Here is a 17,237-nt window from a genome sequence, read left to right as displayed (position 1 = left end):
CCTCGGTGAGGTGTGGTTGAGGGAGGATGGGCGCAAGAAAATTCGTGAGGACGAGGGTGAGGGAGGAAAGACGTGGTGAGGTGAGGGCGAGGGAGGGAACACATGATGAGGTGAGGGTGCGGGAGGGCAAGATGCACTGTCTCAGGGCGAGGGCGGTGGTCCGAACCATACTACTGGCTAAGGCATTTTGTCTGTGCAGCACGTTATAAATTCCCGTTCTAAAGCACTAGTTCTTTGGGTGAAGGTTCCCGGGGAAGACTTAGTTTATGCAGACTGGAGGTACACGAGGAGAACACGAAAGCCGGTGAGCCGAACGCATTCTCCGTCGCCACGATGTACTACACCGCTGACAATGCTATGCTGAAAAAAGCGCTCTTCTGACTCAAAAAGCCTATTCTTTAAAATGGTGTAAATTCTTAGATGAAACCCCTTGTACAGAGGGCTAACAAGGGGGCACTTGCGGGGCCTTGCGGGTGGCCACCGGTCCAACAGAAACCGTGGTACCGCAGTCAGCATTTTCGATAACAGCCCCGAGTCTCTCAGATGATCAGAGTGGGGAGTAGAACCTGTAGAAATTATACCTAGTAAGGTTGTTGAATTCCGAAGTTCTAATCCTTGTTTCCCGGAACGAAGCGCGATTTCAGCTTAGTGAGGTTTCAAAGAATTGGCTGCGGCGCAAAAAATGCTTCTACGAAATTCCACTGTCAAATCAAAGCGTGTTGGTGGCGCTGCTGTGAAATTTTTTCATTCACACGGTGAGTAGTTAAGTACAGTCGTATCATCTGTCTATTTTCGCTTGAATTGCAGTATAGGAAAGCGGTGCCACAATGTGTTCAGCAAGGGCGACCACTTTAATCTTACCATGAAAATAAAGCGGCACCTTAATTACCTTGGTGTGAATCATCGCTCGCTCCGCCTTGCATTGTACAGTGTGCTAAAAAATAAAAAGTTGCACTGCTCTCCAAATAACAGTAACATATGTTGGTTTATTTCTCTCCCTGGTAAGCGCTGCTGCCACGTAATCGCGTGCCTGATTACATGAACCACATTTCTTGCAGGCATGGTAGGGGGCCACTCAGTGTTTGGATAATCCGTATACGTGGAAGCAAAAAAATCACGGGTGTTTTAGCTTGGGGTTTACCACGAATTATCATGATCTAGCACCATTAGCCCCAGGTTTCCACGGTTTATCCTCACTTTCTAGGCTTTTGCTTGACCTGAACTGGCTTGCTTAGGTTGATATGTCAAATGATGTAAGTTTGCGTGATATTGCATCATTTTAGACTTGCACTGCGGTAGAATTGGTCAGTCCATACATTCACCGATTCCTGCGAGTCCTGATTCCGCTCCCGACGCAGAGGTGCAACAGCTAAGCTACGCGCCACTGCCCTGCGATAGCAGTTGCTGCCATCGGTGGGGCTTGTCATACCCACATTGTTCCTGAGCAACTTCTCGCGACTAATCAATAATTGAACTGCCACGGTGGGCAGTTTGCTCACAATCCGGGGGCAGCTTGTAATGACCTCAGAACGTCACGTGATAAACGTGGCCCACGTGTTATATGCAGGCTTTGGACAGACAGACAACCGCTTTTCGGCAGAGTGGAAGCGCTAGGGCACTAAAATAGCAACCACAAGATTGCTTCATTCGAGACTCGAGGAGTTAGCGATTACCATTATTCAGCCCAATTGCTGCATTTAACGAACCATTTGATTTTGAAGTGTCCTGAATAAATTTTTACTTTAAGCGACAGCATAAAAGTTTCCCTGCAGCGGAAAGCCGGCATCACACTTGGAAAAGGCACTAAATAAATAAAAAATCTCCATAGCTGGGGGAGTGCGATGCTAAACTGCGGCAGCGCTCAAAAATAAGTTCCGCTGGCCGCTGCTTCAGACCAATATGCCATCACCACAGATTTTTTTTTTTAAAAGCATGAAATCTATTACATTGAAAATATATTCCATTTGCATTAACTAAATTATTTACAAACCATTAAGGAAATGCCACGAAACATTGCAAAAAGAGAGCAATAGACCACTAGACGCGAGGTAAGGCTCAGCACACCACCAAGAGGGAGTGCCACTCCTGTTTAAAGTAAGTTGGTTCATACACTTCCCTTAATTGAATAATCAGTTGGGAGAACTCTTGACATCCTACCTGAGCAACTCCCAAGCTCTCGAGCTGTGCTTGCGATGTCGTCATCTTTGTCACGTACCCGCGTTCACGGGTGTCAAACTGCCAGTCTCTCATGCTGTAGTTTGAAAGTGTCGTCTTCATCCCTTTTCATCGGTGCGCGTGGAAGCGTCGTCAGACTAGCATGCCGCACACCGCACAAAATGGCGGGAGATTAGAAGAGTGAAATTTAGAAGACCCAGTGCTGTGGCAATGTCATTGGGTAAGGGTAATTAAGCGACCTACTAACTTTCCTTGCTGTGAGTCTATTCTGTATTTAACACTTATTGTAATTGTCGTGGTAAACGCTACTGCATTGTTTTCTAAATATTCTTGGCGTACATTAGTTTTTGTTCACAGACACAACAACGCAATGTCTCATTTTAGCAGTGCATATAAATAACAATGAAATGTTATAAGTGCAGGACACATGTATGTATGCGGCGCGTGGCAGAAGTAAAGGCAGAGGTATATTTTGGGGCTCAAACTGTCTCGGTTTTTTTTCTCACGTATTAGCTCAAACAACACTACACACACGTACAGGGGAGATGGAAAGAAATGCAAACAGAGCAGGGCCTAGGCGCTCCACTGTTGGCGTTTCTTTTCATCGCGGTTTTATTTCGGTGGCAGGAAGAAGACGCTAGAGCCGTCCGTCAGTCATTCTAGGATGACTCTAACATATCGTTTCATTGCCACCAAGTTAAAAGCGCGATCAAAAGAAATTCAAACAGCGGAGTGCCTAGAATCCGCTCTGATCGCATTTCTTTCCATCGCGATAGTACACGCGCAACAATATAAGCATGTAGGCTTTCGTCCAGTAGTGCCTTGGCCCTTCAGGGCTTGTTTATATGCTTATTACATCGATTTCATTAGACCCACGACGAATACTATTGAACGCTAGAAGAAGCCGTCCTACACGCAGTTTTGTACCGAACATCCTAGTACTCAGCGCTAAAAAGTATTCCGATTCAGCTAACATATTTAGGCAGAGTTTCCTTAAAATCCACAACGAAGGCTCGGGCACTCTATTACAATCGCTGTCCTCAAGGAGCTGCACAAAATTGTTAATTGAAATAACAATAATGTAAAAGGTAAATACAAAAAGACTGTATCTTCTCTCCAGGTTTGTTTTTACCTGGTAGGCCGAGTGGCACGGCGCGATTGAGGAGTGCATTGAGAAGTGAGAGGGGTACTGCGCCATTTACTTTCCTCAAAAGCCGCTTTTTATAATCTCTCATGCTGCATAGATAGAGCATGCCTTTGGTAGGGTGGCGACACTGATCGTTCGATCGGGAGGCGCCATACTGAATCACAAGGATTACACCGATTGCATTATTGAGACGCTTTTATATTTAATAATTGGTTGGTTTGGTTTTTTTTTTGGGGGGGGGGAAACGAAATGGCGCAGTATCTGTCTCATATATCTTTGGACACCTGAACCGCGCCGTAAGGGAAGGGATAAAGGAGAGAGTGAAAGAAGAAAGGAAGAATAGGTGCCGTAGTGGAGGGCTCCGGAATAATTTCGACCACCTGGGGATCTTTAACGTGCACTGACATCGCACAGCACACGGGCGCCTTAGCGTTTTTCCTCCATAAAAACGCAGCCGCCGCGGTCGGGTTCGAACCCGGGAACTCCGGATCAGTAGTCGAGCGCCCTAACCACTGAGCCACCGCGGCGGGGCCTTATATTTAATCCGAAATAAGATTTTCATGTCTGGAAGAAGTATTGGACACTCTGTTGAGTAAGAAATATTGGAAAGGACAATTAAGCTCCGCCTTAAGGGTATGACGCGGTAGCGTAGTGGGCTAGGCTGTCCATCCTGAGCAATTTGACACCTTTGAACGCTTTTTTCATTTGTTAAAATTCTTTCCTTGAATTATTCAATGAATTGCACACACTAAATTTTCTTAATTAACGTAATCAAGCATTGGCGTTTCATTCTGAGCATATTGATACCTTTGAACCACCTTTTCCCAATTTTTCCACTTTATTTTTCTTTATTATTCAAGAAATTACAATGATTTCATTCACTCGTCATCGCATATCACACACCAATCAACCATCAATCACTAGAACCACAAATTACCATGCTACGATTTTTTCCGCAGCCCCCGATTATTTCCTACTCGCTGTGGCGACTATTACTACGCCGACGGCTTTTCGACCGAACGAGCTGTATACCCTACCGCGTAATGCGCGATAATGCTGTTAGGCTAATAGCCTCGAAGGTGTAGGAGAGTGCAAGGCACGGCGAAAGGAGAGACATAGGAAAGTGAAGTGAAATTCTACATGGTTGAGTTGAAAGCCTCGAAACGACACTCACATTCCGAAGCCGAGACATGCATCTGTCTCTTCGGAACGGTAAACTCATATATATGAAATTACTTATCTTTCCCATGTGGTACCGTGTGGAACGACAGAGCGAAGAAAGGTGAGTGCAGCCGAAATCACCTCCACTATTCTTAGGTGGTGGTGGTAGTGGTTTTTTTATTAAAATAATAGTAAAAAGGAAGGAAAAGATTTTTGCTAGCCCCAGCATCTGCCATCGATACTGAAGCACCTGAGCTGGGGCAGCGGAAATAAAGGATAGCAGGCAGAATGGAGAAATGAAATGAAAGAGGTGAGGGGACAGGAAGAGAGGATAGGGGAGAACTAATATGTACAGACTATTTACACAATAAGAAATGTGTCCAGGTTGTGCGCGTGATTAGTTCATTTTAATTTTAGAGGAATAAAAGCACGCGCACAGCACTGTGTTGGCAACAACTGGAGTGGGGCGTCAAGTTATAACTCGCAGACCGAACGCTCCGCGATTTCTACCTTGAACGATTAATAACTGGACCAAATCGTATTCGGGAGTGCCTCAGGTACCTTCCAAACGTGGGTCACTTAATTTTCAAATTTTTGGGGGTGGGCCAAGCCCATTTTGGCATTGTACCAGGTCGGTTCCGAACGTGGACCAACTCAATTTTGAAATTTATTTTGGTGGCCAACCTCATATTTGGAGGTGGGCCAATTTCTTATTTGAGACTAGGTCAAGCGTGTCTTCCACCCGAGCCTGTCTTACAACCATACCATAATCACTGGCCGCCAAATTCGGCCAAGGTCAATTCAAGATCAAACTTTGGGTGCCCTAACCTACCCGCAATGCTGGCTCAGCGGTTAGGCACTGGGCTATTGATCCGGAGTACCCGGGTTCAAACCTCGCGAACCCGACCACGGCGGCTGCGTTTCGATGGAGGCGAAACGCTAAGGCGCCCGCGTGCTGTGCGATGGTAGTGCACGTTAAAGATCCCCAGGTGGTCGAAATTATTCCGCAGCCCTCCACTAGGGCACCTCTTTCTTCCTTTCTTCTTTCACTCCCTCCGTTATCCCTTCTCTTACGGAGCGGTTCAAGTGTCCGCCGATATGTGAGACAGATACGGCGCCGTTTCCTTTTCCCAAAAACCAATTTTTATTTTCATTTCCTATCGACCGTCGGGTTTGTTATTGTGTTCATTGCCCCTGGCGTTGACAGCGTTCTAGACTCCGATGATTTTGAGGAAAGGAAGGCGCATAACTGGCTCCCGGTGACAGTGGACGCCTCCTTTGCGCTTTGAGGTACGAGGCGGTGGTGAGAGCGAGATGCGGGGTGCATGCATTAGCGCTGACAACTTTGTGGAAGACACGCGGCACTGCAGCAATAAGCCGCAGCGTTCATTGGGTGACCAAACTCTCGCGATCAATCATTAATTATCCAGAAAAGCGTTGTAGCGCAGAAATGGTCAACACATATGAAGCGAGACGGGAAAGGGCCTTGCTATGTGTTGTCCTCTTCGGCGCTACAACCCCTTTTTCTGGAAACATGCCCCAACTAGCACCCCCAACAAGTTTTAATCATCGATTTAACTGCCACTTTCCAGGGTGGCAGGATGGGCGCACTGCCTATCCAGTGCGCGGAACGCACTCAGCGTTAGAGACGCAAAGCCATGTGTAGCCATGTTACATCACAACTTTCCGCCCCCTATGCAGTCCCCCGTGCGACAAGAAAACCACCGACCGCTCGGTCTCCTGCAGGTGGTTTGGCTGCAGGTTTGAGCCTTCAGCCGCTTGGCAGTGCACTGCATCCCGGGAAGCTCGCAGTAGAGTGGAAGGTACCCTAGAGCTAAAGGATGGTTTGCTCAACTTAGTTGCTCCTATACACGATTTTAGTTCCGATGTATAGTCGCCACAACCTTACTTTGACGGCTCCCGTACGAGCCAACCGCACCGGCGCTTCTCGGCGCCATCTTGGGCTGTGCGTACAGCGTTGGTGTAGCGGCTACTGCGTTGTGCTTGCGAACGTTGCCCGGCAGCGTGGTGGTTTGAGCTGTTCCCGAGCTGAGATTATGGATGGAATTTTTTTGTATAAATGAGCCAATGAACCACATGATCGTCTGTGCTGCATGGCGGAAGCGTTTGCAAGCAGTAGTAGCGGCCAGCTGACGCTGAAGGGCCGCATTTGGCCTCTACCGAGATGCTTATGTTTCATCTTTTGTGAAGCCCATATTTCGAGCTATGAATTGAAACTGCGCACACAACCACACAGCGAAGGAACTGCATGCGCAGCTACCGGTCGCCCGATGCAGGTGTACTACGGCTCGCCGCACTACACCTGCATCGCGCACTCATCATCGCGCAGTTTCATGTATGCCAGGTGTCTCAAGAAAGGTGATCACAAAATTTTGAAAATAGGGGCTCTGAGGAAAAGAGGAGGTATATGCGGCATAGTTTTGGCGCTCGTCAAAACACAGGCGAGTCATGTTAACTATAGTAAGGTGAATAACTAAATTCCAATAGTCAACTATTTAACTATTACCGATAGGCACATCATTGCAATTAGATTGGCAAGCGGCGGTTAGTAATAGCCATAGTTTATAGAACTTCGAAAACGCGATTACGCTCGGTGCTGTGGCGCGACAAAATTTGGCTTTTTCGACTCGTTACGTGCACTGGAGGCGTCGCTTTGCCTGCATGCTTTCCGAAAGCGCATGCATTTTGGCACGAAACAGCCAGATTTTGTCGAGCCACAGCTGCGAAGGTATTCGCGTTTTCGAAATTCTAAAAACTGATTTGGGTTGACTAATATGATTGCAATCAGGTGCGTATCGATAATAGTTAAAAAGGTAACTATTAGAATTTTGTTAAGTGAGGTTCGTCTGTCTTTTGATGTCTGCCAACACAGGTATTACAATGCCGGAAAAAAATTGTCTGTACTTCAAAAACCATATTTTTAAAAATTAGTGATCACCTTCCCTGAAACTCCTGGCATATCTACCGATGGTATACTTTCATGACCTAAAAGAGAGCTACACTCATATCGCATGAAATAATTTTAAGTTAACTACGTCACGTCAATGCATGCCGTTTACCGTTGTTCATGAGATTGGTCGTCGCTTTCCGGAGGACGTATAACAATTCGTCGTGCTTCGCCTCCTGGGCTGTGTCTTAGCACTGGGCTGCTGGTTCCCCTTGTCCATTTCGGGGTACTGAATGTGTGCGGACGGGCAATTTTGCGTCCCATCCTTATCGAAGTCGGGTGATCGCGCTGAACAGCAGCGGCAGAAAGAACGGAGGCTGGCGAGAAACGAGCGCTGGGATTGGGTGACGTACTCAGGTTACGAACATTTGAGTGTACTGTGGGAATAGTCACCAGTGCCGAGATGTTGCGTGTGTTGTCTTGTCTATAAAGTTATTGCTATATTCACTGCATGAGTCTCCTTATATAATGACTTTTTCCGGATGGCTCGTCATACACACATCCGCTGGGAGAGGTCGAATGGGGGTATAAGGTAAATGAGTGTCCCAGAAATTTAAAGTTCCCATATTTTGGCCATATTGCTATTGCAACGTACAAGCCGAGTTAGCGTTTGCGGACCTACCCACGTTGCGTTGAAGTCTTGGTGCGACACCATGATCGTACCACTGATAACCAGGTAAAATTTACACAAAACGAAGGTACATTTACCACATGGTCTATCTTACCACATGGTCTCTTACGACATGGCCTCAGTAATTTCACAGGGACGAACTTGTTAAACAATGCGCGACACTGCAGAAGTAGAAAAAAACTCTCCCTACTATTCTATCCTAGGTTCAACATGGCTAATTGATTTTCTTCCATGCGCCTGCCATCCACAAAATCGGTTGAACATATCCGAGTGTTCGTAACTAGTACGAAGACTCTCCCGTTTACGCAAAGCGTCCATTGCCAATTCAATTCCAGGTCGGCGATAAAGCGGTGCAGAAATATGTCGCGACTGTTTTGGGACTGTCGTTGCATGCTTCCTGCACATGCTCTCCGCGAGCCACTTCCGATTTCTTTGATTATCTGTATAGTCCACAATCAAGCAGGGCTGTCGCGACGACCATGCCGTCGAGAACGGCATTGATAAAGAGATACAATTTTTTTTAAGTGGCAAAAGGCTGACGAAAGAGGCTGCTCTGCAGTACATAAAACACACGGCTGCAGAGCCTACTTGTAACTAGTCGTGGGCGCATTCTACTTTGAATGAATATGGAGAGATGGACGTCCACCTCGAACAGCGTGTAGACACAAAATTCTGTGCGAAGCTTGGCAAGAGAGCCACACAGACGTATGAGCTCGTTCGTGACGCTTACGGCAACGAGACATTATCGCGGGCGCGAGTTGTCGAGTAGCACAAGAGGCTTGTTTCAGGAAGAACGTCGGTGGAAGAAGACACAAGGCAGGGCCGCCCTTCAACCTCACGGAATGAAAACAACGTGGCTCGGCTCAAGGAAATCTTACAGCAACCCCACACCATTACAGTCCGCACGCTATCAGATGCTCTCGAGATTAGTAAGACAACATGCCACCAAACTTTGCGTGAGAACTTGGGGAAACGAAAGCGGAATGCCAGACTTTTGCCGCACTCCCTCACACAGGACCAGAAGGACACGCGGGCATCAGTGAGCGCTGATTTGCTCTCCGAGGCAGAGAAAGGTGCTGCTTTCGTCGACAGCATCATAACTGAAGACGAAACATGGTGTTCTCAATACCATCCTCTAAGAGGCAGAGTGCCGAATGGCGGTCCATACGCTCTCCGGCGTCGAGAAAGGTGCGGCGACAAAAGACCGAAACAAAGACGATGCTGATAGTTTTTTTCGATGCCAGAGGTGTCATACACCACGAGTTCGTCCCACAAGGGCAGACGGTGAATCAGGAGTTTCACATCCGCGTACTCAAACACATGCGTGATGCACTGCGACGCCATCGCCCTGACTTATGGGCATCTTGACAATGTAGCTTTCTCCACGATAACGCAAAGCCGCACACTGCTTTCAGCGTGACAAAATTTCTCGCCAAGAACAGCATTACTGCACTTGACCATCCGCGATACTCGTCTGACCTCTCCCCATGCGATTTGTTCCTGTTTCCTCGTGTGAAGAGAGCCCTAAAAGGTCGCTGGACGGGGAGCGGGGAGGGCATTCAATGCGCCATGACAAAGAAGCTGACAGTCCTGCCAAAAGAAGCGTTTTCCAGCTGTTTCCAAGACCTCAAGAAGCGTTGGAAGCTGTGTATACACTGCAAAGGAGAATATTTCGAAGGGGGTCTGCACAAATTATTTCAATGTTAAACGCATCTTTTTAAATGGACTCAGAGTCGGAACATTACGGACAAAGGTTATAAGACCACCATAATAAAGTTATTCTCGTTCAATTATGCACGAGTCTTGTCATCTGCCCGCCTGTCTGACTGAATGCAGCGACAGCAAGCGCACTGGGTAATCGAAGTGCAAAAAAAATCAGAATGAATGGTACTAGAATGGTATAATTAAATCACTCCCAACCGTAGGTAAGAAAGCGCCATGTAAATGCATATACGTGCACATGCCGTAATAGAATACACTGTCATAGAGATGGTCACACAAAACTCTTCGCGCTTGAAATGTGCCCTTTAGTCATATGGGCTCCGCGATGTTTCTTTCAACACATAGCGCCTCATATTTACACAGGGCCTTCTATTCCAGGGAAAACACGTTATTAGAAATATAGCTTGGGTGCCTGATAAGAAGTGTGCTGTCATGATTTTGTGAGCCTTTTACTGTAGCGTGGAAACCTCTTGTTCGCTTGCTCGGTCTGCATTGCTGGAACCAGAAAAGGCGCAGCTCCGTTCGGCGGCTCTTCCATTTCGTTTGCGTTCAGACGTCCATGTAACAGCACTCTTTAAGATGCATTTTTCCATAAAAACTGCAATAGCATTGCCCTATTGGGCTGGCGAACCACTCAGGCAGCACGCAAAGGACGCGGTTCCGCCGAGTGACATCGATTCCCTCTAAATAGCCAATTAAACGAGGCGAACATTTAGTTGTTTTATTTATTGTACACTCAGGGCCCGAGGGCATCACAGAGAGTAGTTGGCTGCATAAAAGATTACATTACAAACAGCAACAAAAAGGAAGAAAAAAGATAAGTATAAATGCGTAGTAAAAGCCTCAAGCACACAGGAAAACAATGACTTTTAGAAATGCAGCGGGGATATATTACAAATAGTGTACCAACAGGAAGGGAAAATATTATTTAGTAACAAGCGCACTCCGAGAAAAAAAAAAACATTTTTGTCCTTGCGAAATGCAATATTCTCAGGAATATTAGCGGTGTCATGGGAAAGATGATTCCAGCTGACAGAAGTTCTGGGAATGAAGAAGTCATAAAAACATTTTGTGTGTCAATATGGGATTCCTACCTTATGGCAGTGATCAATGCGCGCTGATATGTACGATGGCCTTGTTAGCAACTTTCCTTTCAGATACCCGTTGTGGTAAATTTTAAGAAAAAGGCATAGTGAAGCTACTGACCAGCGGTGAGAAAGAATCGGTAAGGACAAACTTGATTTCACGGAAGTTACACTACTTGTATGACGATAGTTGGACAGTATAAAACGGCAAGCGCGGTTCTGGACAGCTTCCAAATCGGAAACATGTGCATCAATGCCAGGGCTCCTGACAAATGCATGATATTCTAATTTTGAGCGTGGCAATGTTTTATAAATTAATAATTTTAACGAACTATAGTAAACGAGACATATTTCTGCGAAGATACCCAAGCATGCGATTCGCGTGATTTACTACGTAGTCATAATCAGTTTCTAAGGATAGGTTAGAAGAAACAAACAACCAGGTACCAGTAAGATGACACAGTTTCGAGAGAAACATTGTTAATGTTGTAAGTAGAAGGCGCATTTGAAAGACGAGAAATGCGCTCATGCTTACACTTATTGATGTATAGTTTCATGTTGCTAAATCTACAGCAATCCAGAACCTTGTTAAAGTCGGATGAAAGGCGAGAGACATAATTATCATCGTCAATTTCGTGGCAAATAACACAGTCATCAGCAAAAAGAATAATTGAGGAAGAAATATTAGCCGGTAGGTCGGTCATTTATATAAGTAAAATAGAGGAGATGCCCAAAAACGGACCCCTGAAGCACGCCAGAAAAGACAGGAAAACAATAGGAATAAAAGTTGTTGGCTATTACGAATTGTGATTGGTTTGAAAAAAAAAACATTTAGCCAGGTAAGTACATTAGGGTCTATGCTAAGTTTACTTGGGATAAGTAAAGGAAGCTACTAAATTTACTTAATATAAGGAATAGAAGCTTATGAGTGAAACATAATACCTGAGTTTCGCATGAAGATCACTGACGAAAACCACGCTGGTAATGCTGAAGAAGGAATTCGATTCTAAAGAAGTTGATAAGATGAGAGTACACGTCATGTCTCATGATTTTACACGGAATGCTTGTGACCAATACAGGTCGAAAGTTATGAGGGCAATGTTTATTTCCAGACTTATGCAGTGGAATTACCCTCCCAATTTTCCAGTCATTGGAAATACATCCTATTTCAAGAGTCTGATAAACAATTTAGCAATAAATATGAAATAATTAGGCTTAGTGATAATCTAGAATTAAAAATTATGTCCCACCGCTGGAGGAGAAAATATTAAGTTCTTCTATGACACTGTGGACGCCTGATACGCCGAATAGAACTGGATCTAAGGGAAGAACACCAGAAACAGGGTACTCACAAATGTCAAGAGAAACATTGCTGGAAATACCCACAGCAAAAACTTTGTTAAGAATAGAAGTCCATTTGTTTGATAAAGTTGAAACACCGACAGAACATGAAAATAGTACTGTGGAAGTGTCTTTCTTGTTAATTATGTTCCAAATTGTGTAGGATTGTTGATCAGCGTAGCAGGCAAAGCATGGTTAAAGAATGAATCCTTGGCGTTTTATAGCCCAGCTTTGTACTCTACAGTCGCTAAAAAGTTGGACTCCGATTGTTGTTTAGAACTCAACAACTTTGAAGAGCGAAACAAATGCCTCTTATTGGAGAGTCTCTTCAAAAGATTAGTAAACCTAGACTATTCCCTATCACACCTCAAAGATCTTAGCGGCACAAAAGTCCTAGTGAGACGTTCAACGGTATCTTTAAACAATTTCCAGTTAGTACAAAGAGAGCGGTGTGAAAACGCTGGTAAGTACTCGTTCGTTGGAAGCGTTTGTTCTCAGTTCATGGCGTTAAAGTCAACCTGTTTGTAATCTTGAACGCGTTTAATCTGATTGATGTGGTTATAAGCAGACATTTTTAAATAAGAATTCAGAAATAAATGATCACTGCGACCGGGTAGGTACAAAATCGAAGGGATAACATCCGGTGTACAGGTTTGAACAAAATATAAAACTATAGATGTGGATGAAGTAGTTCGAGTCGGTTGAAAGACTAGCTGTGACAGGTGTAAATACGTACAAGTCAGCAAAAACCCTTTACACTCAGTCTAGATATGCGCTCACATATGGCGATGTATTATTCCACACAATACTTGGGTAATTAAAGTTACCAGCTAAGAGAATAAGAATAGTCGATAGATGTACAGTGATCAGGTTAAGGGCGTCATGCAGTTCACTAACGAAATGTGTGCTCGAACACGGGGGACAGTAAAATATGCGGAACATCATCCCCTTAATATGTACGCAAAGTTTAACCCAAACCACTTCCAGACTACATAGAAAATTAATAGGCGATGCGATTGTATCATCCGCGACAGCTATTAAAACACCTCCTCCACATCTAAGACCTCCCTTCAAATCAAAACGAATTATAACGCATTTTACAATCAAACAGTTCCTTGTTCGCTGTCTTGAAAGAAAGCCACGTTTCGGTTAATGAAACGACATCAGCATCACATGAATGAATGATAAGACCAAGTTCATCGTGCTTGGGCAATAGGCTTCGGATGTGGGTAAAAGAACAGAACGCGAGTTTACAGCACCAGACACCGGCCCACTGCCCCAGCGCATACCATTGACACAGTATGTGTCAGGTAAGGGATATCGTGACTTGGCTGCTGATTGTGGACCAGCGAAGGATCCAAACCATCAGCCTTCTCAGTAAGTGGCGAGACAGAAATAACGTAACTTGAGTCACTGTCATCAAATGGTGTGGGTCCGCGAAGATTAGTTTCCGAGAAAACACGCCTCGATTCTAATTAGTTTTTGACGGGACACTTTATAGACTCATCGAGAAATTATTTGCGCTAACCGTCGAGCAGTCGTCTGCGACGCGAGCGTGTCTAAAGCGTGCGCCGAAGTTTCGACCCATTCTTGAAGCGAAAATAAAATCACTGTTATCCCAGTGATTAACCACGTGGTTACAACGGGCAAATCAAAGTTGCGGAAAAGGGGGAAAATATAAGGAAAGAGCAAAGTACAGTGACGTCAAAGTTCAATTACGGGGTTCATCACTTGTTACATGACGATCATCAGCTACATCATCACCATAATCAGCCAAAGATCCACATCCCTGCGCCTAATGGGATGCCCGCCAGTTGTCACCGTCATTCATAGCCATTCACAGCGCGCGGCGACAACCTCGAGGCGTTACTTCGTACAGAATCATTTGTTCAAACTTTAAATGTTAACCTACCTTCAAGACGGACGTGGTACAGGTATCGTTGCCATTCAAATACTGTAAGCTGAAAAGCGTGGACTTTGTTTTAGAAATATGGTGTGCTGTGTTTGGTAGGGTATGGTATGGTATGGTATGGTATGGTATGGCATGGTATGGTATGGTATGGTATGGTATGTGGGGCACCTATCTTTTCAAGCATCTTTTCGCATCTGGAGCCCCGTTAATGCACTGGGTTAAGGTGGAGTCACACGATGGACAATTGGCCGTTGGGCCAGGTGTCACGTGACGTTCCACTTCCCCGTGCGTCAGGTTCGCGCCTAGTCAGGAGTTCTGCCGACCTCTTCGTGTACACACTAGAGCATTGCACGGGCCGTAATTATTGATCTGTGCCCGACCTGTGTCCGGCAGTCTATACTATTAACCGGCAAAGCCCGGCGTCTCCAATATACGCCCGGGCCCAGCCGGAATGCGAGGAAACTCTGACCTACCTGGCCCGGCCTGCTAAGTGTGCGCGCCCGTTGAGACCTGAAAAAACACGCGAACTAAGCCCGCTTCAGAAACGCAAATATTCGGTATTATCCACGTTATCCAATCTTTTCTTTCCCTTCACCTTCCTTTGCCTATGTAATCTATACGGATCCTCAGGAGGCCCTCAGAGATTTTAACCTCAAAAACCTTCTTTCAGACCTTCACACAGCCCTAGATGACACACTCATAAAATCGCGACCACGCCCTGTAACCCTTCGGTGGATTCCTGGTTATATGGAGATCACAGCTAGTGACCTAGAACATCAGGTCGACAGTGAAATTTCTCACCGGGCACCCTCTAATCCTATGCTGAAGCCCACGGACCGAGACCCCGGGGTCCCATGGTCAAGCCCGGCGTCGGTGGACGTCGGTGGATTACAAGGAAGAAGGCGATCAAGCTACACTACACACGCATGCAATAAAACCCGAGTAAACTTACTCTTCCGCATCCGTCCCTCACGATCTGAGAAACTCGCGTATACCACAGAATTCAATTCCAGTTATTCTTAACCCCAGGTAGGCTACATCACAGTACTTAAATCCCTTTTTATTCGTATTGAAGCTTATGAGAACGTTTGATATAGGAATAGAAGCTCTCGCTAGGTGCGCAGCAACAAGTGAGGAGACAACACAGCGGCGTCGGCACTCCAGGGCTATGGCACACACTACTGCTATAAAAGGCGCTGGCATTCATTTCTGACTATTTCTTACTTTTTTTTTCGTGTGAATATAGGTTTATGCCGCACCTGCAGAGCAAATATTTTATTGTGCTTTGTGTGGTAAAGAAGTACAGTAGACGACTACGCACTCAAGCAACGCATAGATGCTGTGGATAACTCAATGCAGCTCTGAAGTGCTGCGTTCACTACTTCGCACGCTTTTCGCCATTAAGTAGTGTTTTTAAGGAAGAAGCAGCTCGGCAGAACCTGGCTGAGCCGCCTCCAGGGATCTAAAATTTTACCACCAAGCTGTGAAGTCCTCCATGACATGAGCAAACCTAGCACAACACAGCACGACCATTCGAAAGCTAACACTGACCGCAGATATGAAATAATTGAGTGTATATATAATTGTAAATAATTAATTATCCGCCAAGCGCACAGGTAATCCACATATATTGAAAAGTTATAACACAAACAAGCACCCTTAAGCCAAAATACCAATGAATCATTGTCACCCCGCAGAGCGTAAATTGCGAAACGTTCACAAGTTATGAAAATAATTGGAGGGAAGACTTAAGCTCCGCCTTAAGGGTATGGCACCATAGCTTAATCGGTTTATGCCCACATGTGCTGAATTAGTCATTCTCTAATTTATGTTTATAGATCCATGGAAACCTTCATACCACTCCTGGCGCAATGGTGTAGAAGTTAAGCTACGCGGCACTACCCTGCGATGGCAGGTGCTGCCACCGGTGGGCCTTGTGCGACCCAGGTTGCTCTTCATGAGCGGCTAATCAATAAGTGAATGCCGATCGGCCATGGTAGGCAGTTTAGTCACAATCCAGTGGGTAGGTTGTTATGATGCCACAATGTCATGTGACTCAGGCAGCCCATCAGCCTCCTAGGTTGCTTCTCTGGGAATGTTTCGTGAATTCTGCGCTCACGGTCAACGACACCGCCACCGACGACGCCACATTTTCTGCGACGCGAGCTCCTTTACGCTGCCGGGCTAAAATCCGCACTCGTCGAACTTCCGCCACGGCGAGGAAGGGACTGTTACAAGTGAGCTTTTTTCCCGTTTTATCATAGCCACACAGTTATTCTTGAGAACAACAATACACTTGGCAGAGGCAAAATCGCTGTTTACGCCGCATATGGAGCTGCATTAGCTGTGCAATGCCGAGGCACGCCCGCCTACATCCTTGTTTGCAGTCACCTGCGCCCTTTCGCAACAACAAAAGCAAATGTCAAGCAAATACATCGCCTGTGTCCACAGATCGAACCCAATAAAATAAGCGAGCAGGAAAGGACACGGGCAGCTGCTATACCAGTCGTTGCTTATATCAGCTGAGCTGAAGACTTTCGAGCACACGATAGGCACCGTTTTCCGCTGTGTCCTGGCCAGAATACGTGTCCAGACGGCATTCTCCACGTTGCTAGCGCCATCAATGGTCGAGATAACAGTCCCCATTTCGACAAGCCGGGAGGCCTCCGAATATGAGCTGGGTCAGTTAGGACCGCGTGCGTCCGTGTTCTTTCCCTATAGCGGTATATAGCGGCGAGTTTCACCAGCTCTCGCTGCGACACATGGCCGCCCGGGCGTTCCGAATGATATCCCTCCCGTCAAAATGGTTTCTGCAGACGCGGACGCTCGGAGAGCGAAAGAAACAACCACCGCTCCCAGCCGTGGCCTGACCCATTGCAGCACTCCGCGCCGTTCATTGCCACACGGCGGGGAGGACAAGAGGCGTCTTCGTGCGTTCTCGTGCAGCCGAACCGGCGGCGGGGCGCATAGCACACCTTCAGCACCGGTGGTCGCGATCCTATGCAGCACTTCGCGCGCACTACACAGAACGAACTGAAAAGATTCCGTGCCAATTCGTCATGACGCCATCAAGCCACACCACTGTTAATAGAGAC

The sequence above is a fragment of the Amblyomma americanum genome, chromosome 1 (genome assembly GCF_052857255.1).
Source record: "Amblyomma americanum isolate KBUSLIRL-KWMA chromosome 1, ASM5285725v1, whole genome shotgun sequence".
Taxonomy (NCBI): Eukaryota; Metazoa; Arthropoda; class Arachnida; order Ixodida; family Ixodidae; genus Amblyomma; species Amblyomma americanum.
Note: the sequence above shows the minus strand (reverse complement) of the source record.